Source organism: Schistocerca nitens, chromosome 9, assembly GCF_023898315.1.
Source record: "Schistocerca nitens isolate TAMUIC-IGC-003100 chromosome 9, iqSchNite1.1, whole genome shotgun sequence".
Lineage (NCBI taxonomy): Eukaryota > Metazoa > Arthropoda > Insecta > Orthoptera > Acrididae > Schistocerca > Schistocerca nitens.
In genome coordinates, this window is record NC_064622.1 from 467,297,682 (window position 1) to 467,322,700 (window position 25,019).

The 25,019-nt window shown below is 51.2% G+C and overlaps 28 non-coding genes across 28 annotated transcripts; 14 read left to right on the forward strand and 14 right to left on the reverse strand.

The window, feature by feature from the left end:
- Positions 1–525: 525 nt before the first annotated feature.
- On the reverse strand, positions 526–597 carry Trnag-ccc (transfer RNA glycine (anticodon CCC)). The gene has a single exon. It is a non-coding gene; the product is annotated as a tRNA-Gly (tRNA).
- A 644-nt stretch (positions 598–1,241) lies between these two features.
- On the forward strand, positions 1,242–1,313 carry Trnae-uuc (transfer RNA glutamic acid (anticodon UUC)). The gene has a single exon. It is a non-coding gene; the product is annotated as a tRNA-Glu (tRNA).
- Positions 1,314–2,338: 1,025 nt separating this feature from the next.
- Trnag-ccc (transfer RNA glycine (anticodon CCC)) lies at positions 2,339–2,410 on the reverse strand. Its single transcript has one exon. It is a non-coding gene; the product is annotated as a tRNA-Gly (tRNA).
- Positions 2,411–3,054: 644 nt separating this feature from the next.
- Trnae-uuc (transfer RNA glutamic acid (anticodon UUC)) lies at positions 3,055–3,126 on the forward strand. The gene has a single exon. It is a non-coding gene; the product is annotated as a tRNA-Glu (tRNA).
- A 1,025-nt stretch (positions 3,127–4,151) lies between these two features.
- Trnag-ccc (transfer RNA glycine (anticodon CCC)) lies at positions 4,152–4,223 on the reverse strand. Its single transcript has one exon. It is a non-coding gene; the product is annotated as a tRNA-Gly (tRNA).
- A 644-nt stretch (positions 4,224–4,867) lies between these two features.
- On the forward strand, positions 4,868–4,939 carry Trnae-uuc (transfer RNA glutamic acid (anticodon UUC)). Its single transcript has one exon. It is a non-coding gene; the product is annotated as a tRNA-Glu (tRNA).
- A 1,025-nt stretch (positions 4,940–5,964) lies between these two features.
- Positions 5,965–6,036, reverse strand: Trnag-ccc (transfer RNA glycine (anticodon CCC)). Its single transcript has one exon. It is a non-coding gene; the product is annotated as a tRNA-Gly (tRNA).
- A 644-nt stretch (positions 6,037–6,680) lies between these two features.
- Positions 6,681–6,752, forward strand: Trnae-uuc (transfer RNA glutamic acid (anticodon UUC)). Its single transcript has one exon. It is a non-coding gene; the product is annotated as a tRNA-Glu (tRNA).
- A 1,025-nt stretch (positions 6,753–7,777) lies between these two features.
- On the reverse strand, positions 7,778–7,849 carry Trnag-ccc (transfer RNA glycine (anticodon CCC)). Its single transcript has one exon. It is a non-coding gene; the product is annotated as a tRNA-Gly (tRNA).
- Positions 7,850–8,493: 644 nt separating this feature from the next.
- On the forward strand, positions 8,494–8,565 carry Trnae-uuc (transfer RNA glutamic acid (anticodon UUC)). Its single transcript has one exon. It is a non-coding gene; the product is annotated as a tRNA-Glu (tRNA).
- A 1,025-nt stretch (positions 8,566–9,590) lies between these two features.
- Positions 9,591–9,662, reverse strand: Trnag-ccc (transfer RNA glycine (anticodon CCC)). Its single transcript has one exon. It is a non-coding gene; the product is annotated as a tRNA-Gly (tRNA).
- Positions 9,663–10,306: 644 nt separating this feature from the next.
- On the forward strand, positions 10,307–10,378 carry Trnae-uuc (transfer RNA glutamic acid (anticodon UUC)). The gene has a single exon. It is a non-coding gene; the product is annotated as a tRNA-Glu (tRNA).
- Positions 10,379–11,404: 1,026 nt separating this feature from the next.
- On the reverse strand, positions 11,405–11,476 carry Trnag-ccc (transfer RNA glycine (anticodon CCC)). The gene has a single exon. It is a non-coding gene; the product is annotated as a tRNA-Gly (tRNA).
- Positions 11,477–12,120: 644 nt separating this feature from the next.
- Positions 12,121–12,192, forward strand: Trnae-uuc (transfer RNA glutamic acid (anticodon UUC)). Its single transcript has one exon. It is a non-coding gene; the product is annotated as a tRNA-Glu (tRNA).
- A 1,025-nt stretch (positions 12,193–13,217) lies between these two features.
- On the reverse strand, positions 13,218–13,289 carry Trnag-ccc (transfer RNA glycine (anticodon CCC)). The gene has a single exon. It is a non-coding gene; the product is annotated as a tRNA-Gly (tRNA).
- A 644-nt stretch (positions 13,290–13,933) lies between these two features.
- Trnae-uuc (transfer RNA glutamic acid (anticodon UUC)) lies at positions 13,934–14,005 on the forward strand. Its single transcript has one exon. It is a non-coding gene; the product is annotated as a tRNA-Glu (tRNA).
- A 1,025-nt stretch (positions 14,006–15,030) lies between these two features.
- Trnag-ccc (transfer RNA glycine (anticodon CCC)) lies at positions 15,031–15,102 on the reverse strand. The gene has a single exon. It is a non-coding gene; the product is annotated as a tRNA-Gly (tRNA).
- A 644-nt stretch (positions 15,103–15,746) lies between these two features.
- On the forward strand, positions 15,747–15,818 carry Trnae-uuc (transfer RNA glutamic acid (anticodon UUC)). Its single transcript has one exon. It is a non-coding gene; the product is annotated as a tRNA-Glu (tRNA).
- Positions 15,819–16,843: 1,025 nt separating this feature from the next.
- On the reverse strand, positions 16,844–16,915 carry Trnag-ccc (transfer RNA glycine (anticodon CCC)). The gene has a single exon. It is a non-coding gene; the product is annotated as a tRNA-Gly (tRNA).
- Positions 16,916–17,559: 644 nt separating this feature from the next.
- Positions 17,560–17,631, forward strand: Trnae-uuc (transfer RNA glutamic acid (anticodon UUC)). Its single transcript has one exon. It is a non-coding gene; the product is annotated as a tRNA-Glu (tRNA).
- Positions 17,632–18,656: 1,025 nt separating this feature from the next.
- Trnag-ccc (transfer RNA glycine (anticodon CCC)) lies at positions 18,657–18,728 on the reverse strand. Its single transcript has one exon. It is a non-coding gene; the product is annotated as a tRNA-Gly (tRNA).
- A 644-nt stretch (positions 18,729–19,372) lies between these two features.
- Positions 19,373–19,444, forward strand: Trnae-uuc (transfer RNA glutamic acid (anticodon UUC)). The gene has a single exon. It is a non-coding gene; the product is annotated as a tRNA-Glu (tRNA).
- Positions 19,445–20,469: 1,025 nt separating this feature from the next.
- Positions 20,470–20,541, reverse strand: Trnag-ccc (transfer RNA glycine (anticodon CCC)). The gene has a single exon. It is a non-coding gene; the product is annotated as a tRNA-Gly (tRNA).
- A 644-nt stretch (positions 20,542–21,185) lies between these two features.
- On the forward strand, positions 21,186–21,257 carry Trnae-uuc (transfer RNA glutamic acid (anticodon UUC)). Its single transcript has one exon. It is a non-coding gene; the product is annotated as a tRNA-Glu (tRNA).
- Positions 21,258–22,282: 1,025 nt separating this feature from the next.
- Trnag-ccc (transfer RNA glycine (anticodon CCC)) lies at positions 22,283–22,354 on the reverse strand. The gene has a single exon. It is a non-coding gene; the product is annotated as a tRNA-Gly (tRNA).
- A 644-nt stretch (positions 22,355–22,998) lies between these two features.
- On the forward strand, positions 22,999–23,070 carry Trnae-uuc (transfer RNA glutamic acid (anticodon UUC)). Its single transcript has one exon. It is a non-coding gene; the product is annotated as a tRNA-Glu (tRNA).
- A 1,025-nt stretch (positions 23,071–24,095) lies between these two features.
- Trnag-ccc (transfer RNA glycine (anticodon CCC)) lies at positions 24,096–24,167 on the reverse strand. The gene has a single exon. It is a non-coding gene; the product is annotated as a tRNA-Gly (tRNA).
- A 644-nt stretch (positions 24,168–24,811) lies between these two features.
- On the forward strand, positions 24,812–24,883 carry Trnae-uuc (transfer RNA glutamic acid (anticodon UUC)). The gene has a single exon. It is a non-coding gene; the product is annotated as a tRNA-Glu (tRNA).
- The last annotated feature ends 136 nt before the right edge of the window (positions 24,884–25,019 follow it).

Genomic DNA, 25,019 nt, shown 5'->3' on the forward strand with positions numbered 1-25,019 from the left:
CCCCCTTTTGTGTTACGGTGTTGTTGTGCTATGGTGCCTCCCTCAGCAATTTAAATTACGTTAACGAACATATGATCCAAAATTTAAAGAGGTTGTTTGCAAAAAGAGCGAAGTTAAGTGCCAGAACGACTTTGGCAATAACACAACCGTACGAATCCACAGATAATTTCTCAAATATCGTAGATAACACCGTAGCGAAGCAGTGAGATTTCCGAAATTTGTAAATGAAAATTTAGCTTTTCGTATTGAAAAGGAAAGGTACTCTTGATTACCTTATTTCTCGCAGCCGATTGTCGTACTTCGCCTGTCATATCGGCCCCACTGCCGAGCGGCAGCGAGCGGCAGTCGAGCAAAGTCGGGCCAAGTCGACACACGATGAAGTGAAATCAACTGAAGGACCCGCCCACGTAGCTGGAACGAGGCGAGAGACGAGCAGATATTACTTGGTGCGCGACACTTGGCAATTTCGAGGATCGCATGGTGTTGAACACACACTATTGCGCTACGCAAAAATGACAATGCTCCTGCGGTGGCCGGGAATCGAACCCGGATCAACTGCTTGGGAAGCAACCATGCTGACCGTTACACCACCACCGCACTGCGCTGCAGGTTTCCTGTGTCGTGATCCGTTGCCGCCCCTGCTGCCACCAGAGGCCGAAGCGAATCTGCTGCAGGCGCCCTGCCCGCCAGCACATCCGAACGCTTTGCCACGCTGCTTCCAGGGCGAGGCACCGTAACTAGACGCAGGATTGACTTCCGCTGAGAAGTCCACCGTTTCGTGTTCGGCATGGTGGGAAAAGAATTCTGAAATTAGAACTACTTAGTGAGGCTGGCGGTGGCGAGTATTCCTGTGTGCCTCCCTGGCGCAGTGGGCAGCGCGTGGCCTCTTCTTAAGGGCGTACGTTCGATCCTCACCTCAGCCATCTCATTTTCTCTCCACGACGGTGAAACGCACAGCATAGCTTTTGCGAGGTAAGGCCGTATTTGCCGTTTATTATCACCTAGGCTTCTTTGCGTCAACGTGAGAGTGTTTGTTTCCAGTTATTACTAATTACAGTTTTACTAGTTGCACTCGAGACTGAAAGCGATGTTTGTGTAGTATGACTTGGGCGCTTTGGGAGTGAGTAAGCGGGATCGTGGCGGCGGACAGAGTTCAGCGTTGGCGCCAGATTCGGCCGTGAAGTTGCGTGGAGGAGAAGTATTTCTCGACGCATACACACGTAGTGGATACTTGAGGTATGTCCGGTATGGTCTAGTGGCTAGGATACCTGGCTTTCACCCAGGAGGCCCGGCTTCGATTCCCGGTACCGGAATGTGAATTTTCTGGGCTGGGATGAGAAAACCTGTCACGGCCGTTTTTCGTCTTCGTGGTGTTGCTGCTCTGGGTTCCAAGTATAAGTTGAGAGAAAGTCAAGAAAAAGAGATACATGCTCACGTGAATGGCGGGGCCGCTTTGAAGGAAGAGGAGATGGTTTTGCGGTTTTGGACTGCTGATGCGACAGTGTTGCGTGGCCCGTTAGCTCAGTGGGCTATATCGTCGTGCTAGTAACACGGTCATGGGTTCGATCCCTCCACAGGCCATTCCATTTTCTTCGCTAACAGGAAATGCAGTCTTCTGCGAGACTCTGCCAGGCAGATTCCAAAATTACCTGCACATCGAGCTACAAGTCTGAACGTTTCACTCAGTTGTCGTCAACGGCCGGCTCCCTTTCGATTAATGAAGTTAAGCAGAGGTGGGCGTGGTTAGTGATTTGATGGGTGATAGGCGGGAACTCTGCGTGCTATTGGACCTTTCCACTTTCACCCCCACCCTCCCCCTTTTGTGTTACGGTGTTGTTGTGCTATGGTGCCTCCCTCAGCAATTTAAATTACGTTAACGAACATATGATCCAAAATTTAAAGAGGTTGTTTGCAAAAAGAGCGAAGTTAAGTGCCAGAACGACTTTGGCAATAACACAACCGTACGAATCCACAGATAATTTCTCAAATATCGTAGATAACACCGTAGCGAAGCAGTGAGATTTCCGAAATTTGTAAATGAAAATTTAGCTTTTCGTATTGAAAAGGAAAGGTACTCTTGATTACCTTATTTCTCGCAGCCGATTGTCGTACTTCGCCTGTCATATCGGCCCCACTGCCGAGCGGCAGCGAGCGGCAGTCGAGCAAAGTCGGGCCAAGTCGACACACGATGAAGTGAAATCAACTGAAGGACCCGCCCACGTAGCTGGAACGAGGCGAGAGACGAGCAGATATTACTTGGTGCGCGACACTTGGCAATTTCGAGGATCGCATGGTGTTGAACACACACTATTGCGCTACGCAAAAATGACAATGCTCCTGCGGTGGCCGGGAATCGAACCCGGATCAACTGCTTGGGAAGCAACCATGCTGACCGTTACACCACCACCGCACTGCGCTGCAGGCTTCCTGTGTCGTGATCCGTTGCCGCCCCTGCTGCCACCAGAGGCCGAAGCGAATCTGCTGCAGGCGCCCTGCCCGCCAGCACATCCGAACGCTTTGCCACGCTGCTTCCAGGGCGAGGCACCGTAACTAGACGCAGGATTGACTTCCGCTGAGAAGTCCACCGTTTCGTGTTCGGCATGGTGGGAAAAGAATTCTGAAATTAGAACTACTTAGTGAGGCTGGCGGTGGCGAGTATTCCTGTGTGCCTCCCTGGCGCAGTGGGCAGCGCGTGGCCTCTTCTTAAGGGCGTACGTTCGATCCTCACCTCAGCCATCTCATTTTCTCTCCACGACGGTGAAACGCACAGCATAGCTTTTGCGAGGTAAGGCCGTATTTGCCGTTTATTACCACCTAGGCTTCTTTGCGTCAACGTGAGAGTGTTTGTTTCCAGTTATTACTAATTACAGTTTTACTAGTTGCACTCGAGACTGAAAGCGATGTTTGTGTAGTATGACTTGGGCGCTTTGGGAGTGAGTAAGCGGGATCGTGGCGGCGGACAGAGTTCAGCGTTGGCGCCAGATTCGGCCGTGAAGTTGCGTGGAGGAGAAGTATTTCTCGACGCATACACACGTAGTGGATACTTGAGGTATGTCCGGTATGGTCTAGTGGCTAGGATACCTGGCTTTCACCCAGGAGGCCCGGCTTCGATTCCCGGTACCGGAATGTGAATTTTCTGGGCTGGGATGAGAAAACCTGTCACGGCCGTTTTTCGTCTTCGTGGTGTTGCTGCTCTGGGTTCCAAGTATAAGTTGAGAGAAAGTCAAGAAAAAGAGATACATGCTCACGTGAATGGCGGGGCCGCTTTGAAGGAAGAGGAGATGGTTTTGCGGTTTTGGACTGCTGATGCGACAGTGTTGCGTGGCCCGTTAGCTCAGTGGGCTATAGCGTCGTGCTAGTAACACGGTCATGGGTTCGATCCCTCCACAGGCCATTCCATTTTCTTCGCTAACAGGAAATGCAGTCTTCTGCGAGACTCTGCCAGGCAGATTCCAAAATTACCTGCACATCGAGCTACAAGTCTGAACGTTTCACTCAGTTGTCGTCAACGGCCGGCTCCCTTTCGATTAATGAAGTTAAGCAGAGGTGGGCGTGGTTAGTGATTTGATGGGTGATAGGCGGGAACTCTGCGTGCTATTGGACCTTTCCACTTTCACCCCCACCCTCCCCCTTTTGTGTTACAGTGTTGTTGTGCTATGGTGCCTCCCTCAGCAATTTAAATTACGTTAACGAACATATGATCCAAAATTTAAAGAGGTTGTTTGCAAAAAGAGCGAAGTTAAGTGCCAGAACGACTTTGGCAATAACACAACCGTACGAATCCACAGATAATTTCTCAAATATCGTAGATAACACCGTAGCGAAGCAGTGAGATTTCCGAAATTTGTAAATGAAAATTTAGCTTTTCGTATTGAAAAGGAAAGGTACTCTTGATTACCTTATTTCTCGCAGCCGATTGTCGTACTTCGCCTGTCATATCGGCCCCACTGCCGAGCGGCAGCGAGCGGCAGTCGAGCAAAGTCGGGCCAAGTCGACACACGATGAAGTGAAATCAACTGAAGGACCCGCCCACGTAGCTGGAACGAGGCGAGAGACGAGCAGATATTACTTGGTGCGCGACACTTGGCAATTTCGAGGATCGCATGGTGTTGAACACACACTATTGCGCTACGCAAAAATGACAATGCTCCTGCGGTGGCCGGGAATCGAACCCGGATCAACTGCTTGGGAAGCAACCATGCTGACCGTTACACCACCACCGCACTGCGCTGCAGGCTTCCTGTGTCGTGATCCGTTGCCGCCCCTGCTGCCACCAGAGGCCGAAGCGAATCTGCTGCAGGCGCCCTGCCCGCCAGCACATCCGAACGCTTTGCCACGCTGCTTCCAGGGCGAGGCACCGTAACTAGACGCAGGATTGACTTCCGCTGAGAAGTCCACCGTTTCGTGTTCGGCATGGTGGGAAAAGAATTCTGAAATTAGAACTACTTAGTGAGGCTGGCGGTGGCGAGTATTCCTGTGTGCCTCCCTGGCGCAGTGGGCAGCGCGTGGCCTCTTCTTAAGGGCGTACGTTCGATCCTCACCTCAGCCATCTCATTTTCTCTCCACGACGGTGAAACGCACAGCATAGCTTTTGCGAGGTAAGGCCGTATTTGCCGTTTATTACCACCTAGGCTTCTTTGCGTCAACGTGAGAGTGTTTGTTTCCAGTTATTACTAATTACAGTTTTACTAGTTGCACTCGAGACTGAAAGCGATGTTTGTGTAGTATGACTTGGGCGCTTTGGGAGTGAGTAAGCGGGATCGTGGCGGCGGACAGAGTTCAGCGTTGGCGCCAGATTCGGCCGTGAAGTTGCGTGGAGGAGAAGTATTTCTCGACGCATACACACGTAGTGGATACTTGAGGTATGTCCGGTATGGTCTAGTGGCTAGGATACCTGGCTTTCACCCAGGAGGCCCGGCTTCGATTCCCGGTACCGGAATGTGAATTTTCTGGGCTGGGATGAGAAAACCTGTCACGGCCGTTTTTCGTCTTCGTGGTGTTGCTGCTCTGGGTTCCAAGTATAAGTTGAGAGAAAGTCAAGAAAAAGAGATACATGCTCACGTGAATGGCGGGGCCGCTTTGAAGGAAGAGGAGATGGTTTTGCGGTTTTGGACTGCTGATGCGACAGTGTTGCGTGGCCCGTTAGCTCAGTGGGCTATAGCGTCGTGCTAGTAACACGGTCATGGGTTCGATCCCTCCACAGGCCATTCCATTTTCTTCGCTAACAGGAAATGCAGTCTTCTGCGAGACTCTGCCAGGCAGATTCCAAAATTACCTGCACATCGAGCTACAAGTCTGAACGTTTCACTCAGTTGTCGTCAACGGCCGGCTCCCTTTCGATTAATGAAGTTAAGCAGAGGTGGGCGTGGTTAGTGATTTGATGGGTGATAGGCGGGAACTCTGCGTGCTATTGGACCTTTCCACTTTCACCCCCACCCTCCCCCTTTTGTGTTACGGTGTTGTTGTGCTATGGTGCCTCCCTCAGCAATTTAAATTACGTTAACGAACATATGATCCAAAATTTAAAGAGGTTGTTTGCAAAAAGAGCGAAGTTAAGTGCCAGAACGACTTTGGCAATAACACAACCGTACGAATCCACAGATAATTTCTCAAATATCGTAGATAACACCGTAGCGAAGCAGTGAGATTTCCGAAATTTGTAAATGAAAATTTAGCTTTTCGTATTGAAAAGGAAAGGTACTCTTGATTACCTTATTTCTCGCAGCCGATTGTCGTACTTCGCCTGTCATATCGGCCCCACTGCCGAGCGGCAGCGAGCGGCAGTCGAGCAAAGTCGGGCCAAGTCGACACACGATGAAGTGAAATCAACTGAAGGACCCGCCCACGTAGCTGGAACGAGGCGAGAGACGAGCAGATATTACTTGGTGCGCGACACTTGGCAATTTCGAGGATCGCATGGTGTTGAACACACACTATTGCGCTACGCAAAAATGACAATGCTCCTGCGGTGGCCGGGAATCGAACCCGGATCAACTGCTTGGGAAGCAACCATGCTGACCGTTACACCACCACCGCACTGCGCTGCAGGCTTCCTGTGTCGTGATCCGTTGCCGCCCCTGCTGCCACCAGAGGCCGAAGCGAATCTGCTGCAGGCGCCCTGCCCGCCAGCACATCCGAACGCTTTGCCACGCTGCTTCCAGGGCGAGGCACCGTAACTAGACGCAGGATTGACTTCCGCTGAGAAGTCCACCGTTTCGTGTTCGGCATGGTGGGAAAAGAATTCTGAAATTAGAACTACTTAGTGAGGCTGGCGGTGGCGAGTATTCCTGTGTGCCTCCCTGGCGCAGTGGGCAGCGCGTGGCCTCTTCTTAAGGGCGTACGTTCGATCCTCACCTCAGCCATCTCATTTTCTCTCCACGACGGTGAAACGCACAGCATAGCTTTTGCGAGGTAAGGCCGTATTTGCCGTTTATTACCACCTAGGCTTCTTTGCGTCAACGTGAGAGTGTTTGTTTCCAGTTATTACTAATTACAGTTTTACTAGTTGCACTCGAGACTGAAAGCGATGTTTGTGTAGTATGACTTGGGCGCTTTGGGAGTGAGTAAGCGGGATCGTGGCGGCGGACAGAGTTCAGCGTTGGCGCCAGATTCGGCCGTGAAGTTGCGTGGAGGAGAAGTATTTCTCGACGCATACACACGTAGTGGATACTTGAGGTATGTCCGGTATGGTCTAGTGGCTAGGATACCTGGCTTTCACCCAGGAGGCCCGGCTTCGATTCCCGGTACCGGAATGTGAATTTTCTGGGCTGGGATGAGAAAACCTGTCACGGCCGTTTTTCGTCTTCGTGGTGTTGCTGCTCTGGGTTCCAAGTATAAGTTGAGAGAAAGTCAAGAAAAAGAGATACATGCTCACGTGAATGGCGGGGCCGCTTTGAAGGAAGAGGAGATGGTTTTGCGGTTTTGGACTGCTGATGCGACAGTGTTGCGTGGCCCGTTAGCTCAGTGGGCTATAGCGTCGTGCTAGTAACACGGTCATGGGTTCGATCCCTCCACAGGCCATTCCATTTTCTTCGCTAACAGGAAATGCAGTCTTCTGCGAGACTCTGCCAGGCAGATTCCAAAATTACCTGCACATCGAGCTACAAGTCTGAACGTTTCACTCAGTTGTCGTCAACGGCCGGCTCCCTTTCGATTAATGAAGTTAAGCAGAGGTGGGCGTGGTTAGTGATTTGATGGGTGATAGGCGGGAACTCTGCGTGCTATTGGACCTTTCCACTTTCACCCCCACCCTCCCCCTTTTGTGTTACAGTGTTGTTGTGCTATGGTGCCTCCCTCAGCAATTTAAATTACGTTAACGAACATATGATCCAAAATTTAAAGAGGTTGTTTGCAAAAAGAGCGAAGTTAAGTGCCAGAACGACTTTGGCAATAACACAACCGTACGAATCCACAGATAATTTCTCAAATATCGTAGATAACACCGTAGCGAAGCAGTGAGATTTCCGAAATTTGTAAATGAAAATTTAGCTTTTCGTATTGAAAAGGAAAGGTACTCTTGATTACCTTATTTCTCGCAGCCGATTGTCGTACTTCGCCTGTCATATCGGCCCCACTGCCGAGCGGCAGCGAGCGGCAGTCGAGCAAAGTCGGGCCAAGTCGACACACGATGAAGTGAAATCAACTGAAGGACCCGCCCACGTAGCTGGAACGAGGCGAGAGACGAGCAGATATTACTTGGTGCGCGACACTTGGCAATTTCGAGGATCGCATGGTGTTGAACACACACTATTGCGCTACGCAAAAATGACAATGCTCCTGCGGTGGCCGGGAATCGAACCCGGATCAACTGCTTGGGAAGCAACCATGCTGACCGTTACACCACCACCGCACTGCGCTGCAGGCTTCCTGTGTCGTGATCCGTTGCCGCCCCTGCTGCCACCAGAGGCCGAAGCGAATCTGCTGCAGGCGCCCTGCCCGCCAGCACATCCGAACGCTTTGCCACGCTGCTTCCAGGGCGAGGCACCGTAACTAGACGCAGGATTGACTTCCGCTGAGAAGTCCACCGTTTCGTGTTCGGCATGGTGGGAAAAGAATTCTGAAATTAGAACTACTTAGTGAGGCTGGCGGTGGCGAGTATTCCTGTGTGCCTCCCTGGCGCAGTGGGCAGCGCGTGGCCTCTTCTTAAGGGCGTACGTTCGATCCTCACCTCAGCCATCTCATTTTCTCTCCACGACGGTGAAACGCACAGCATAGCTTTTGCGAGGTAAGGCCGTATTTGCCGTTTATTACCACCTAGGCTTCTTTGCGTCAACGTGAGAGTGTTTGTTTCCAGTTATTACTAATTACAGTTTTACTAGTTGCACTCGAGACTGAAAGCGATGTTTGTGTAGTATGACTTGGGCGCTTTGGGAGTGAGTAAGCGGGATCGTGGCGGCGGACAGAGTTCAGCGTTGGCGCCAGATTCGGCCGTGAAGTTGCGTGGAGGAGAAGTATTTCTCGACGCATACACACGTAGTGGATACTTGAGGTATGTCCGGTATGGTCTAGTGGCTAGGATACCTGGCTTTCACCCAGGAGGCCCGGCTTCGATTCCCGGTACCGGAATGTGAATTTTCTGGGCTGGGATGAGAAAACCTGTCACGGCCGTTTTTCGTCTTCGTGGTGTTGCTGCTCTGGGTTCCAAGTATAAGTTGAGAGAAAGTCAAGAAAAAGAGATACATGCTCACGTGAATGGCGGGGCCGCTTTGAAGGAAGAGGAGATGGTTTTGCGGTTTTGGACTGCTGATGCGACAGTGTTGCGTGGCCCGTTAGCTCAGTGGGCTATAGCGTCGTGCTAGTAACACGGTCATGGGTTCGATCCCTCCACAGGCCATTCCATTTTCTTCGCTAACAGGAAATGCAGTCTTCTGCGAGACTCTGCCAGGCAGATTCCAAAATTACCTGCACATCGAGCTACAAGTCTGAACGTTTCACTCAGTTGTCGTCAACGGCCGGCTCCCTTTCGATTAATGAAGTTAAGCAGAGGTGGGCGTGGTTAGTGATTTGATGGGTGATAGGCGGGAACTCTGCGTGCTATTGGACCTTTCCACTTTCACCCCCACCCTCCCCCTTTTGTGTTACGGTGTTGTTGTGCTATGGTGCCTCCCTCAGCAATTTAAATTACGTTAACGAACATATGATCCAAAATTTAAAGAGGTTGTTTGCAAAAAGAGCGAAGTTAAGTGCCAGAACGACTTTGGCAATAACACAACCGTACGAATCCACAGATAATTTCTCAAATATCGTAGATAACACCGTAGCGAAGCAGTGAGATTTCCGAAATTTGTAAATGAAAATTTAGCTTTTCGTATTGAAAAGGAAAGGTACTCTTGATTACCTTATTTCTCGCAGCCGATTGTCGTACTTCGCCTGTCATATCGGCCCCACTGCCGAGCGGCAGCGAGCGGCAGTCGAGCAAAGTCGGGCCAAGTCGACACACGATGAAGTGAAATCAACTGAAGGACCCGCCCACGTAGCTGGAACGAGGCGAGAGACGAGCAGATATTACTTGGTGCGCGACACTTGGCAATTTCGAGGATCGCATGGTGTTGAACACACACTATTGCGCTACGCAAAAATGACAATGCTCCTGCGGTGGCCGGGAATCGAACCCGGATCAACTGCTTGGGAAGCAACCATGCTGACCGTTACACCACCACCGCACTGCGCTGCAGGCTTCCTGTGTCGTGATCCGTTGCCGCCCCTGCTGCCACCAGAGGCCGAAGCGAATCTGCTGCAGGCGCCCTGCCCGCCAGCACATCCGAACGCTTTGCCACGCTGCTTCCAGGGCGAGGCACCGTAACTAGACGCAGGATTGACTTCCGCTGAGAAGTCCACCGTTTCGTGTTCGGCATGGTGGGAAAAGAATTCTGAAATTAGAACTACTTAGTGAGGCTGGCGGTGGCGAGTATTCCTGTGTGCCTCCCTGGCGCAGTGGGCAGCGCGTGGCCTCTTCTTAAGGGCGTACGTTCGATCCTCACCTCAGCCATCTCATTTTCTCTCCACGACGGTGAAACGCACAGCATAGCTTTTGCGAGGTAAGGCCGTATTTGCCGTTTATTACCACCTAGGCTTCTTTGCGTCAACGTGAGAGTGTTTGTTTCCAGTTATTACTAATTACAGTTTTACTAGTTGCACTCGAGACTGAAAGCGATGTTTGTGTAGTATGACTTGGGCGCTTTGGGAGTGAGTAAGCGGGATCGTGGCGGCGGACAGAGTTCAGCGTTGGCGCCAGATTCGGCCGTGAAGTTGCGTGGAGGAGAAGTATTTCTCGACGCATACACACGTAGTGGATACTTGAGGTATGTCCGGTATGGTCTAGTGGCTAGGATACCTGGCTTTCACCCAGGAGGCCCGGCTTCGATTCCCGGTACCGGAATGTGAATTTTCTGGGCTGGGATGAGAAAACCTGTCACGGCCGTTTTTCGTCTTCGTGGTGTTGCTGCTCTGGGTTCCAAGTATAAGTTGAGAGAAAGTCAAGAAAAAGAGATACATGCTCACGTGAATGGCGGGGCCGCTTTGAAGGAAGAGGAGATGGTTTTGCGGTTTTGGACTGCTGATGCGACAGTGTTGCGTGGCCCGTTAGCTCAGTGGGCTATAGCGTCGTGCTAGTAACACGGTCATGGGTTCGATCCCTCCACAGGCCATTCCATTTTCTTCGCTAACAGGAAATGCAGTCTTCTGCGAGACTCTGCCAGGCAGATTCCAAAATTACCTGCACATCGAGCTACAAGTCTGAACGTTTCACTCAGTTGTCGTCAACGGCCGGCTCCCTTTCGATTAATGAAGTTAAGCAGAGGTGGGCGTGGTTAGTGATTTGATGGGTGATAGGCGGGAACTCTGCGTGCTATTGGACCTTTCCACTTTCACCCCCACCCTCCCCCTTTTGTGTTACAGTGTTGTTGTGCTATGGTGCCTCCCTCAGCAATTTAAATTACGTTAACGAACATATGATCCAAAATTTAAAGAGGTTGTTTGCAAAAAGAGCGAAAGTTAAGTGCCAGAACGACTTTGGCAATAACACAACCGTACGAATCCACAGATAATTTCTCAAATATCGTAGATAACACCATAGCGAAGCAGTGAGATTTCCGAAATTTGTAAATGAAAATTTAGCTTTTCGTATTGAAAAGGAAAGGTACTCTTGATTACCTTATTTCTCGCAGCCGATTGTCGTACTTCGCCTGTCATATCGGCCCCACTGCCGAGCGGCAGCGAGCGGCAGTCGAGCAAAGTCGGGCCAAGTCGACACACGATGAAGTGAAATCAACTGAAGGACCCGCCCACGTAGCTGGAACGAGGCGAGAGACGAGCAGATATTACTTGGTGCGCGACACTTGGCAATTTCGAGGATCGCATGGTGTTGAACACACACTATTGCGCTACGCAAAAATGACAATGCTCCTGCGGTGGCCGGGAATCGAACCCGGATCAACTGCTTGGGAAGCAACCATGCTGACCGTTACACCACCACCGCACTGCGCTGCAGGCTTCCTGTGTCGTGATCCGTTGCCGCCCCTGCTGCCACCAGAGGCCGAAGCGAATCTGCTGCAGGCGCCCTGCCCGCCAGCACATCCGAACGCTTTGCCACGCTGCTTCCAGGGCGAGGCACCGTAACTAGACGCAGGATTGACTTCCGCTGAGAAGTCCACCGTTTCGTGTTCGGCATGGTGGGAAAAGAATTCTGAAATTAGAACTACTTAGTGAGGCTGGCGGTGGCGAGTATTCCTGTGTGCCTCCCTGGCGCAGTGGGCAGCGCGTGGCCTCTTCTTAAGGGCGTACGTTCGATCCTCACCTCAGCCATCTCATTTTCTCTCCACGACGGTGAAACGCACAGCATAGCTTTTGCGAGGTAAGGCCGTATTTGCCGTTTATTACCACCTAGGCTTCTTTGCGTCAACGTGAGAGTGTTTGTTTCCAGTTATTACTAATTACAGTTTTACTAGTTGCACTCGAGACTGAAAGCGATGTTTGTGTAGTATGACTTGGGCGCTTTGGGAGTGAGTAAGCGGGATCGTGGCGGCGGACAGAGTTCAGCGTTGGCGCCAGATTCGGCCGTGAAGTTGCGTGGAGGAGAAGTATTTCTCGACGCATACACACGTAGTGGATACTTGAGGTATGTCCGGTATGGTCTAGTGGCTAGGATACCTGGCTTTCACCCAGGAGGCCCGGCTTCGATTCCCGGTACCGGAATGTGAATTTTCTGGGCTGGGATGAGAAAACCTGTCACGGCCGTTTTTCGTCTTCGTGGTGTTGCTGCTCTGGGTTCCAAGTATAAGTTGAGAGAAAGTCAAGAAAAAGAGATACATGCTCACGTGAATGGCGGGGCCGCTTTGAAGGAAGAGGAGATGGTTTTGCGGTTTTGGACTGCTGATGCGACAGTGTTGCGTGGCCCGTTAGCTCAGTGGGCTATAGCGTCGTGCTAGTAACACGGTCATGGGTTCGATCCCTCCACAGGCCATTCCATTTTCTTCGCTAACAGGAAATGCAGTCTTCTGCGAGACTCTGCCAGGCAGATTCCAAAATTACCTGCACATCGAGCTACAAGTCTGAACGTTTCACTCAGTTGTCGTCAACGGCCGGCTCCCTTTCGATTAATGAAGTTAAGCAGAGGTGGGCGTGGTTAGTGATTTGATGGGTGATAGGCGGGAACTCTGCGTGCTATTGGACCTTTCCACTTTCACCCCCACCCTCCCCCTTTTGTGTTACGGTGTTGTTGTGCTATGGTGCCTCCCTCAGCAATTTAAATTACGTTAACGAACATATGATCCAAAATTTAAAGAGGTTGTTTGCAAAAAGAGCGAAGTTAAGTGCCAGAACGACTTTGGCAATAACACAACCGTACGAATCCACAGATAATTTCTCAAATATCGTAGATAACACCGTAGCGAAGCAGTGAGATTTCCGAAATTTGTAAATGAAAATTTAGCTTTTCGTATTGAAAAGGAAAGGTACTCTTGATTACCTTATTTCTCGCAGCCGATTGTCGTACTTCGCCTGTCATATCGGCCCCACTGCCGAGCGGCAGCGAGCGGCAGTCGAGCAAAGTCGGGCCAAGTCGACACACGATGAAGTGAAATCAACTGAAGGACCCGCCCACGTAGCTGGAACGAGGCGAGAGACGAGCAGATATTACTTGGTGCGCGACACTTGGCAATTTCGAGGATCGCATGGTGTTGAACACACACTATTGCGCTACGCAAAAATGACAATGCTCCTGCGGTGGCCGGGAATCGAACCCGGATCAACTGCTTGGGAAGCAACCATGCTGACCGTTACACCACCACCGCACTGCGCTGCAGGCTTCCTGTGTCGTGATCCGTTGCCGCCCCTGCTGCCACCAGAGGCCGAAGCGAATCTGCTGCAGGCGCCCTGCCCGCCAGCACATCCGAACGCTTTGCCACGCTGCTTCCAGGGCGAGGCACCGTAACTAGACGCAGGATTGACTTCCGCTGAGAAGTCCACCGTTTCGTGTTCGGCATGGTGGGAAAAGAATTCTGAAATTAGAACTACTTAGTGAGGCTGGCGGTGGCGAGTATTCCTGTGTGCCTCCCTGGCGCAGTGGGCAGCGCGTGGCCTCTTCTTAAGGGCGTACGTTCGATCCTCACCTCAGCCATCTCATTTTCTCTCCACGACGGTGAAACGCACAGCATAGCTTTTGCGAGGTAAGGCCGTATTTGCCGTTTATTACCACCTAGGCTTCTTTGCGTCAACGTGAGAGTGTTTGTTTCCAGTTATTACTAATTACAGTTTTACTAGTTGCACTCGAGACTGAAAGCGATGTTTGTGTAGTATGACTTGGGCGCTTTGGGAGTGAGTAAGCGGGATCGTGGCGGCGGACAGAGTTCAGCGTTGGCGCCAGATTCGGCCGTGAAGTTGCGTGGAGGAGAAGTATTTCTCGACGCATACACACGTAGTGGATACTTGAGGTATGTCCGGTATGGTCTAGTGGCTAGGATACCTGGCTTTCACCCAGGAGGCCCGGCTTCGATTCCCGGTACCGGAATGTGAATTTTCTGGGCTGGGATGAGAAAACCTGTCACGGCCGTTTTTCGTCTTCGTGGTGTTGCTGCTCTGGGTTCCAAGTATAAGTTGAGAGAAAGTCAAGAAAAAGAGATACATGCTCACGTGAATGGCGGGGCCGCTTTGAAGGAAGAGGAGATGGTTTTGCGGTTTTGGACTGCTGATGCGACAGTGTTGCGTGGCCCGTTAGCTCAGTGGGCTATAGCGTCGTGCTAGTAACACGGTCATGGGTTCGATCCCTCCACAGGCCATTCCATTTTCTTCGCTAACAGGAAATGCAGTCTTCTGCGAGACTCTGCCAGGCAGATTCCAAAATTACCTGCACATCGAGCTACAAGTCTGAACGTTTCACTCAGTTGTCGTCAACGGCCGGCTCCCTTTCGATTAATGAAGTTAAGCAGAGGTGGGCGTGGTTAGTGATTTGATGGGTGATAGGCGGGAACTCTGCGTGCTATTGGACCTTTCCACTTTCACCCCCACCCTCCCCCTTTTGTGTTACGGTGTTGTTGTGCTATGGTGCCTCCCTCAGCAATTTAAATTACGTTAACGAACATATGATCCAAAATTTAAAGAGGTTGTTTGCAAAAAGAGCGAAGTTAAGTGCCAGAACGACTTTGGCAATAACACAACCGTACGAATCCACAGATAATTTCTCAAATATCGTAGATAACACCGTAGCGAAGCAGTGAGATTTCCGAAATTTGTAAATGAAAATTTAGCTTTTCGTATTGAAAAGGAAAGGTACTCTTGATTACCTTATTTCTCGCAGCCGATTGTCGTACTTCGCCTGTCATATCGGCCCCACTGCCGAGCGGCAGCGAGCGGCAGTCGAGCAAAGTCGGGCCAAGTCGACACACGATGAAGTGAAATCAACTGAAGGACCCGCCCACGTAGCTGGAACGAGGCGAGAGACGAGCAGATATTACTTGGTGCGCGACACTTGGCAATTTCGAGGATCGCATGGTGTTGAACACACACTATTGCGCTACGCAAAAATGACAATGCTCCTGCGGTGGCCGGGAATCGAACCCGGATCAACTGCTTGGGAAGCAACCATGCTGACCGTTACACCACCACCGCACTGCGCTGCAGGCTTCCTGTGTCGTGATCCGTTGCCGCCCCTGCTGCCACCAGAGGCCGAAGCGAATCTGCTGCAGGCGCCCTGCCCGCCAGCACATCCGAACGCTTTGCCACGCTGCTTCCAGGGCGAGGCACCGTAACTAGACGCAGGATTGACTTCCGCTGAGAAGTCCACCGTTTCGTGTTCGGCATGGTGGGAAAAGAATTCTGAAATTAGAACTACTTAGTGAGGCTGGCGGTGGCGAGTATTCCTGTGTGCCTCCCTGGCGCAGTGGGCAGCGCGTGGCCTCTTCTTAAGGGCGTACGTTCGATCCTCACCTCAGCCATCTCATTTTCTCTCCACGACGGTGAAACGCACAGCATAGCTTTTGCGAGGTAAGGCCGTATTTGCCGTTTATTACCACCTAGGCTTCTTTGCGTCAACGTGAGAGTGTTTGTTTCCAGTTATTACTAATTACAGTTTTACTAGTTGCACTCGAGACTGAAAGCGATGTTTGTGTAGTATGACTTGGGCGCTTTGGGAGTGAGTAAGCGGGATCGTGGCGGCGGACAGAGTTCAGCGTTGGCGCCAGATTCGGCCGTGAAGTTGCGTGGAGGAGAAGTATTTCTCGACGCATACACACGTAGTGGATACTTGAGGTATGTCCGGTATGGTCTAGTGGCTAGGATACCTGGCTTTCACCCAGGAGGCCCGGCTTCGATTCCCGGTACCGGAATGTGAATTTTCTGGGCTGGGATGAGAAAACCTGTCACGGCCGTTTTTCGTCTTCGTGGTGTTGCTGCTCTGGGTTCCAAGTATAAGTTGAGAGAAAGTCAAGAAAAAGAGATACATGCTCACGTGAATGGCGGGGCCGCTTTGAAGGAAGAGGAGATGGTTTTGCGGTTTTGGACTGCTGATGCGACAGTGTTGCGTGGCCCGTTAGCTCAGTGGGCTATAGCGTCGTGCTAGTAACACGGTCATGGGTTCGATCCCTCCACAGGCCATTCCATTTTCTTCGCTAACAGGAAATGCAGTCTTCTGCGAGACTCTGCCAGGCAGATTCCAAAATTACCTGCACATCGAGCTACAAGTCTGAACGTTTCACTCAGTTGTCGTCAACGGCCGGCTCCCTTTCGATTAATGAAGTTAAGCAGAGGTGGGCGTGGTTAGTGATTTGATGGGTGATAGGCGGGAACTCTGCGTGCTATTGGACCTTTCCACTTTCACCCCCACCCTCCCCCTTTTGTGTTACAGTGTTGTTGTGCTATGGTGCCTCCCTCAGCAATTTAAATTACGTTAACGAACATATGATCCAAAATTTAAAGAGGTTGTTTGCAAAAAGAGCGAAGTTAAGTGCCAGAACGACTTTGGCAATAACACAACCGTACGAATCCACAGATAATTTCTCAAATATCGTAGATAACACCGTAGCGAAGCAGTGAGATTTCCGAAATTTGTAAATGAAAATTTAGCTTTTCGTATTGAAAAGGAAAGGTACTCTTGATTACCTTATTTCTCGCAGCCGATTGTCGTACTTCGCCTGTCATATCGGCCCCACTGCCGAGCGGCAGCGAGCGGCAGTCGAGCAAAGTCGGGCCAAGTCGACACACGATGAAGTGAAATCAACTGAAGGACCCGCCCACGTAGCTGGAACGAGGCGAGAGACGAGCAGATATTACTTGGTGCGCGACACTTGGCAATTTCGAGGATCGCATGGTGTTGAACACACACTATTGCGCTACGCAAAAATGACAATGCTCCTGCGGTGGCCGGGAATCGAACCCGGATCAACTGCTTGGGAAGCAACCATGCTGACCGTTACACCACCACCGCACTGCGCTGCAGGCTTCCTGTGTCGTGATCCGTTGCCGCCCCTGCTGCCACCAGAGGCCGAAGCGAATCTGCTGCAGGCGCCCTGCCCGCCAGCACATCCGAACGCTTTGCCACGCTGCTTCCAGGGCGAGGCACCGTAACTAGACGCAGGATTGACTTCCGCTGAGAAGTCCACCGTTTCGTGTTCGGCATGGTGGGAAAAGAATTCTGAAATTAGAACTACTTAGTGAGGCTGGCGGTGGCGAGTATTCCTGTGTGCCTCCCTGGCGCAGTGGGCAGCGCGTGGCCTCTTCTTAAGGGCGTACGTTCGATCCTCACCTCAGCCATCTCATTTTCTCTCCACGACGGTGAAACGCACAGCATAGCTTTTGCGAGGTAAGGCCGTATTTGCCGTTTATTACCACCTAGGCTTCTTTGCGTCAACGTGAGAGTGTTTGTTTCCAGTTATTACTAATTACAGTTTTACTAGTTGCACTCGAGACTGAAAGCGATGTTTGTGTAGTATGACTTGGGCGCTTTGGGAGTGAGTAAGCGGGATCGTGGCGGCGGACAGAGTTCAGCGTTGGCGCCAGATTCGGCCGTGAAGTTGCGTGGAGGAGAAGTATTTCTCGACGCATACACACGTAGTGGATACTTGAGGTATGTCCGGTATGGTCTAGTGGCTAGGATACCTGGCTTTCACCCAGGAGGCCCGGCTTCGATTCCCGGTACCGGAATGTGAATTTTCTGGGCTGGGATGAGAAAACCTGTCACGGCCGTTTTTCGTCTTCGTGGTGTTGCTGCTCTGGGTTCCAAGTATAAGTTGAGAGAAAGTCAAGAAAAAGAGATACATGCTCACGTGAATGGCGGGGCCGCTTTGAAGGAAGAGGAGATGGTTTTGCGGTTTTGGACTGCTGATGCGACAGTGTTGCGTGGCCCGTTAGCTCAGTGGGCTATAGCGTCGTGCTAGTAACACGGTCATGGGTTCGATCCCTCCACAGGCCATTCCATTTTCTTCGCTAACAGGAAATGCAGTCTTCTGCGAGACTCTGCCAGGCAGATTCCAAAATTACCTGCACATCGAGCTACAAGTCTGAACGTTTCACTCAGTTGTCGTCAACGGCCGGCTCCCTTTCGATTAATGAAGTTAAGCAGAGGTGGGCGTGGTTAGTGATTTGATGGGTGATAGGCGGGAACTCTGCGTGCTATTGGACCTTTCCACTTTCACCCCCACCCTCCCCCTTTTGTGTTACAGTGTTGTTGTGCTATGGTGCCTCCCTCAGCAATTTAAATTACGTTAACGAACATATGATCCAAAATTTAAAGAGGTTGTTTGCAAAAAGAGCGAAGTTAAGTGCCAGAACGACTTTGGCAATAACACAACCGTACGAATCCACAGATAATTTCTCAAATATCGTAGATAACACCGTAGCGAAGCAGTGAGATTTCCGAAATTTGTAAATGAAAATTTAGCTTTTCGTATTGAAAAGGAAAGGTACTCTTGATTACCTTATTTCTCGCAGCCGATTGTCGTACTTCGCCTGTCATATCGGCCCCACTGCCGAGCGGCAGCGAGCGGCAGTCGAGCAAAGTCGGGCCAAGTCGACACACGATGAAGTGAAATCAACTGAAGGACCCGCCCACGTAGCTGGAACGAGGCGAGAGACGAGCAGATATTACTTGGTGCGCGACACTTGGCAATTTCGAGGATCGCATGGTGTTGAACACACACTATTGCGCTACGCAAAAATGACAATGCTCCTGCGGTGGCCGGGAATCGAACCCGGATCAACTGCTTGGGAAGCAACCATGCTGACCGTTACACCACCACCGCACTGCGCTGCAGGCTTCCTGTGTCGTGATCCGTTGCCGCCCCTGCTGCCACCAGAGGCCGAAGCGAATCTGCTGCAGGCGCCCTGCCCGCCAGCACATCCGAACGCTTTGCCACGCTGCTTCCAGGGCGAGGCACCGTAACTAGACGCAGGATTGACTTCCGCTGAGAAGTCCACCGTTTCGTGTTCGGCATGGTGGGAAAAGAATTCTGAAATTAGAACTACTTAGTGAGGCTGGCGGTGGCGAGTATTCCTGTGTGCCTCCCTGGCGCAGTGGGCAGCGCGTGGCCTCTTCTTAAGGGCGTACGTTCGATCCTCACCTCAGCCATCTCATTTTCTCTCCACGACGGTGAAACGCACAGCATAGCTTTTGCGAGGTAAGGCCGTATTTGCCGTTTATTACCACCTAGGCTTCTTTGCGTCAACGTGAGAGTGTTTGTTTCCAGTTATTACTAATTACAGTTTTACTAGTTGCACTCGAGACTGAAAGCGATGTTTGTGTAGTATGACTTGGGCGCTTTGGGAGTGAGTAAGCGGGATCGTGGCGGCGGACAGAGTTCAGCGTTGGCGCCAGATTCGGCCGTGAAGTTGCGTGGAGGAGAAGTATTTCTCGACGCATACACACGTAGTGGATACTTGAGGTATGTCCGGTATGGTCTAGTGGCTAGGATACCTGGCTTTCACCCAGGAGGCCCGGCTTCGATTCCCGGTACCGGAATGTGAATTTTCTGGGCTGGGATGAGAAAACCTGTCACGGCCGTTTTTCGTCTTCGTGGTGTTGCTGCTCTGGGTTCCAAGTATAAGTTGAGAGAAAGTCAAGAAAAAGAGATACATGCTCACGTGAATGGCGGGGCCGCTTTGAAGGAAGAGGAGATGGTTTTGCGGTTTTGGACTGCTGATGCGACAGTGTTGCGTGGCCCGTTAGCTCAGTGGGCTATAGCGTCGTGCTAGTAACACGGTCATGGGTTCGATCCCTCCACAGGCCATTCCATTTTCTTCGCTAACAGGAAATGCAGTCTTCTGCGAGACTCTGCCAGGCAGATTCCAAAATTACCTGCACATCGAGCTACAAGTCTGAACGTTTCACTCAGTTGTCGTCAACGGCCGGCTCCCTTTCGATTAATGAAGTTAAGCAGAGGTGGGCGTGGTTAGTGATTTGATGGGTGATAGGCGGGAACTCTGCGTGCTATTGGACCTTTCCACTTTCACCCCCACCCTCCCCCTTTTGTGTTACAGTGTTGTTGTGCTATGGTGCCTCCCTCAGCAATTTAAATTACGTTAACGAACATATGATCCAAAATTTAAAGAGGTTGTTTGCAAAAAGAGCGAAGTTAAGTGCCAGAACGACTTTGGCAATAACACAACCGTACGAATCCACAGATAATTTCTCAAATATCGTAGATAACACCGTAGCGAAGCAGTGAGATTTCCGAAATTTGTAAATGAAAATTTAGCTTTTCGTATTGAAAAGGAAAGGTACTCTTGATTACCTTATTTCTCGCAGCCGATTGTCGTACTTCGCCTGTCATATCGGCCCCACTGCCGAGCGGCAGCGAGCGGCAGTCGAGCAAAGTCGGGCCAAGTCGACACACGATGAAGTGAAATCAACTGAAGGACCCGCCCACGTAGCTGGAACGAGGCGAGAGACGAGCAGATATTACTTGGTGCGCGACACTTGGCAATTTCGAGGATCGCATGGTGTTGAACACACACTATTGCGCTACGCAAAAATGACAATGCTCCTGCGGTGGCCGGGAATCGAACCCGGATCAACTGCTTGGGAAGCAACCATGCTGACCGTTACACCACCACCGCACTGCGCTGCAGGCTTCCTGTGTCGTGATCCGTTGCCGCCCCTGCTGCCACCAGAGGCCGAAGCGAATCTGCTGCAGGCGCCCTGCCCGCCAGCACATCCGAACGCTTTGCCACGCTGCTTCCAGGGCGAGGCACCGTAACTAGACGCAGGATTGACTTCCGCTGAGAAGTCCACCGTTTCGTGTTCGGCATGGTGGGAAAAGAATTCTGAAATTAGAACTACTTAGTGAGGCTGGCGGTGGCGAGTATTCCTGTGTGCCTCCCTGGCGCAGTGGGCAGCGCGTGGCCTCTTCTTAAGGGCGTACGTTCGATCCTCACCTCAGCCATCTCATTTTCTCTCCACGACGGTGAAACGCACAGCATAGCTTTTGCGAGGTAAGGCCGTATTTGCCGTTTATTACCACCTAGGCTTCTTTGCGTCAACGTGAGAGTGTTTGTTTCCAGTTATTACTAATTACAGTTTTACTAGTTGCACTCGAGACTGAAAGCGATGTTTGTGTAGTATGACTTGGGCGCTTTGGGAGTGAGTAAGCGGGATCGTGGCGGCGGACAGAGTTCAGCGTTGGCGCCAGATTCGGCCGTGAAGTTGCGTGGAGGAGAAGTATTTCTCGACGCATACACACGTAGTGGATACTTGAGGTATGTCCGGTATGGTCTAGTGGCTAGGATACCTGGCTTTCACCCAGGAGGCCCGGCTTCGATTCCCGGTACCGGAATGTGAATTTTCTGGGCTGGGATGAGAAAACCTGTCACGGCCGTTTTTCGTCTTCGTGGTGTTGCTGCTCTGGGTTCCAAGTATAAGTTGAGAGAAAGTCAAGAAAAAGAGATACATGCTCACGTGAATGGCGGGGCCGCTTTGAAGGAAGAGGAGATGGTTTTGCGGTTTTGGACTGCTGATGCGACAGTGTTGCGTGGCCCGTTAGCTCAGTGGGCTATAGCGTCGTGCTAGTAACACGGTCATGGGTTCGATCCCTCCACAGGCCATTCCATTTTCTTCGCTAACAGGAAATGCAGTCTTCTGCGAGACTCTGCCAGGCAGATTCCAAAATTACCTGCACATCGAGCTACAAGTCTGAACGTTTCACTCAGTTGTCGTCAACGGCCGGCTCCCTTTCGATTAATGAAGTTAAGCAGAGGTGGGCGTGGTTAGTGATTTGATGGGTGATAGGCGGGAACTCTGCGTGCTATTGGACCTTTCCACTTTCACCCCCACCCTCCCCCTTTTGTGTTACAGTGTTGTTGTGCTATGGTGCCTCCCTCAGCAATTTAAATTACGTTAACGAACATATGATCCAAAATTTAAAGAGGTTGTTTGCAAAAAGAGCGAAGTTAAGTGCCAGAACGACTTTGGCAATAACACAACCGTACGAATCCACAGATAATTTCTCAAATATCGTAGATAACACCGTAGCGAAGCAGTGAGATTTCCGAAATTTGTAAATGAAAATTTAGCTTTTCGTATTGAAAAGGAAAGGTACTCTTGATTACCTTATTTCTCGCAGCCGATTGTCGTACTTCGCCTGTCATATCGGCCCCACTGCCGAGCGGCAGCGAGCGGCAGTCGAGCAAAGTCGGGCCAAGTCGACACACGATGAAGTGAAATCAACTGAAGGACCCGCCCACGTAGCTGGAACGAGGCGAGAGACGAGCAGATATTACTTGGTGCGCGACACTTGGCAATTTCGAGGATCGCATGGTGTTGAACACACACTATTGCGCTACGCAAAAATGACAATGCTCCTGCGGTGGCCGGGAATCGAACCCGGATCAACTGCTTGGGAAGCAACCATGCTGACCGTTACACCACCACCGCACTGCGCTGCAGGCTTCCTGTGTCGTGATCCGTTGCCGCCCCTGCTGCCACCAGAGGCCGAAGCGAATCTGCTGCAGGCGCCCTGCCCGCCAGCACATCCGAACGCTTTGCCACGCTGCTTCCAGGGCGAGGCACCGTAACTAGACGCAGGATTGACTTCCGCTGAGAAGTCCACCGTTTCGTGTTCGGCATGGTGGGAAAAGAATTCTGAAATTAGAACTACTTAGTGAGGCTGGCGGTGGCGAGTATTCCTGTGTGCCTCCCTGGCGCAGTGGGCAGCGCGTGGCCTCTTCTTAAGGGCGTACGTTCGATCCTCACCTCAGCCATCTCATTTTCTCTCCACGACGGTGAAACGCACAGCATAGCTTTTGCGAGGTAAGGCCGTATTTGCCGTTTATTACCACCTAGGCTTCTTTGCGTCAACGTGAGAGTGTTTGTTTCCAGTTATTACTAATTACAGTTTTACTAGTTGCACTCGAGACTGAAAGCGATGTTTGTGTAGTATGACTTGGGCGCTTTGGGAGTGAGTAAGCGGGATCGTGGCGGCGGACAGAGTTCAGCGTTGGCGCCAGATTCGGCCGTGAAGTTGCGTGGAGGAGAAGTATTTCTCGACGCATACACACGTAGTGGATACTTGAGGTATGTCCGGTATGGTCTAGTGGCTAGGATACCTGGCTTTCACCCAGGAGGCCCGGCTTCGATTCCCGGTACCGGAATGTGAATTTTCTGGGCTGGGATGAGAAAACCTGTCACGGCCGTTTTTCGTCTTCGTGGTGTTGCTGCTCTGGGTTCCAAGTATAAGTTGAGAGAAAGTCAAGAAAAAGAGATACATGCTCACGTGAATGGCGGGGCCGCTTTGAAGGAAGAGGAGATGGTTTTGCGGTTTTGGACTGCTGATGCGACAGTGTTGCGTGGCCCGTTAGCTCAGTGGGCTATAGCGTCGTGCTAGTAACACGGTCATGGGTTCGATCCCTCCACAGGCCATTCCATTTTCTTCGCTAACAGGAAATGCAGTCTTCTGCGAGACTCTGCCAGGCAGATTCCAAAATTACCTGCACATCGAGCTACAAGTCTGAACGTTTCACTCAGTTGTCGTCAACGGCCGGCTCCCTTTCGATTAATGAAGTTAAGCAGAGGTGGGCGTGGTTAGTGATTTGATGGGTGATAGGCGGGAACTCTGCGTGCTATTGGACCTTTCCACTTTCACCCCCACCCTCCCCCTTTTGTGTTACAGTGTTGTTGTGCTATGGTGCCTCCCTCAGCAATTTAAATTACGTTAACGAACATATGATCCAAAATTTAAAGAGGTTGTTTGCAAAAAGAGCGAAGTTAAGTGCCAGAACGACTTTGGCAATAACACAACCGTACGAATCCACAGATAATTTCTCAAATATCGTAGATAACACCGTAGCGAAGCAGTGAGATTTCCGAAATTTGTAAATGAAAATTTAGCTTTTCGTATTGAAAAGGAAAGGTACTCTTGATTACCTTATTTCTCGCAGCCGATTGTCGTACTTCGCCTGTCATATCGGCCCCACTGCCGAGCGGCAGCGAGCGGCAGTCGAGCAAAGTCGGGCCAAGTCGACACACGATGAAGTGAAATCAACTGAAGGACCCGCCCACGTAGCTGGAACGAGGCGAGAGACGAGCAGATATTACTTGGTGCGCGACACTTGGCAATTTCGAGGATCGCATGGTGTTGAACACACACTATTGCGCTACGCAAAAATGACAATGCTCCTGCGGTGGCCGGGAATCGAACCCGGATCAACTGCTTGGGAAGCAACCATGCTGACCGTTACACCACCACCGCACTGCGCTGCAGGCTTCCTGTGTCGTGATCCGTTGCCGCCCCTGCTGCCACCAGAGGCCGAAGCGAATCTGCTGCAGGCGCCCTGCCCGCCAGCACATCCGAACGCTTTGCCACGCTGCTTCCAGGGCGAGGCACCGTAACTAGACGCAGGATTGACTTCCGCTGAGAAGTCCACCGTTTCGTGTTCGGCATGGTGGGAAAAGAATTCTGAAATTAGAACTACTTAGTGAGGCTGGCGGTGGCGAGTATTCCTGTGTGCCTCCCTGGCGCAGTGGGCAGCGCGTGGCCTCTTCTTAAGGGCGTACGTTCGATCCTCACCTCAGCCATCTCATTTTCTCTCCACGACGGTGAAACGCACAGCATAGCTTTTGCGAGGTAAGGCCGTATTTGCCGTTTATTACCACCTAGGCTTCTTTGCGTCAACGTGAGAGTGTTTGTTTCCAGTTATTACTAATTACAGTTTTACTAGTTGCACTCGAGACTGAAAGCGATGTTTGTGTAGTATGACTTGGGCGCTTTGGGAGTGAGTAAGCGGGATCGTGGCGGCGGACAGAGTTCAGCGTTGGCGCCAGATTCGGCCGTGAAGTTGCGTGGAGGAGAAGTATTTCTCGACGCATACACACGTAGTGGATACTTGAGGTATGTCCGGTATGGTCTAGTGGCTAGGATACCTGGCTTTCACCCAGGAGGCCCGGCTTCGATTCCCGGTACCGGAATGTGAATTTTCTGGGCTGGGATGAGAAAACCTGTCACGGCCGTTTTTCGTCTTCGTGGTGTTGCTGCTCTGGGTTCCAAGTATAAGTTGAGAGAAAGTCAAGAAAAAGAGATACATGCTCACGTGAATGGCGGGGC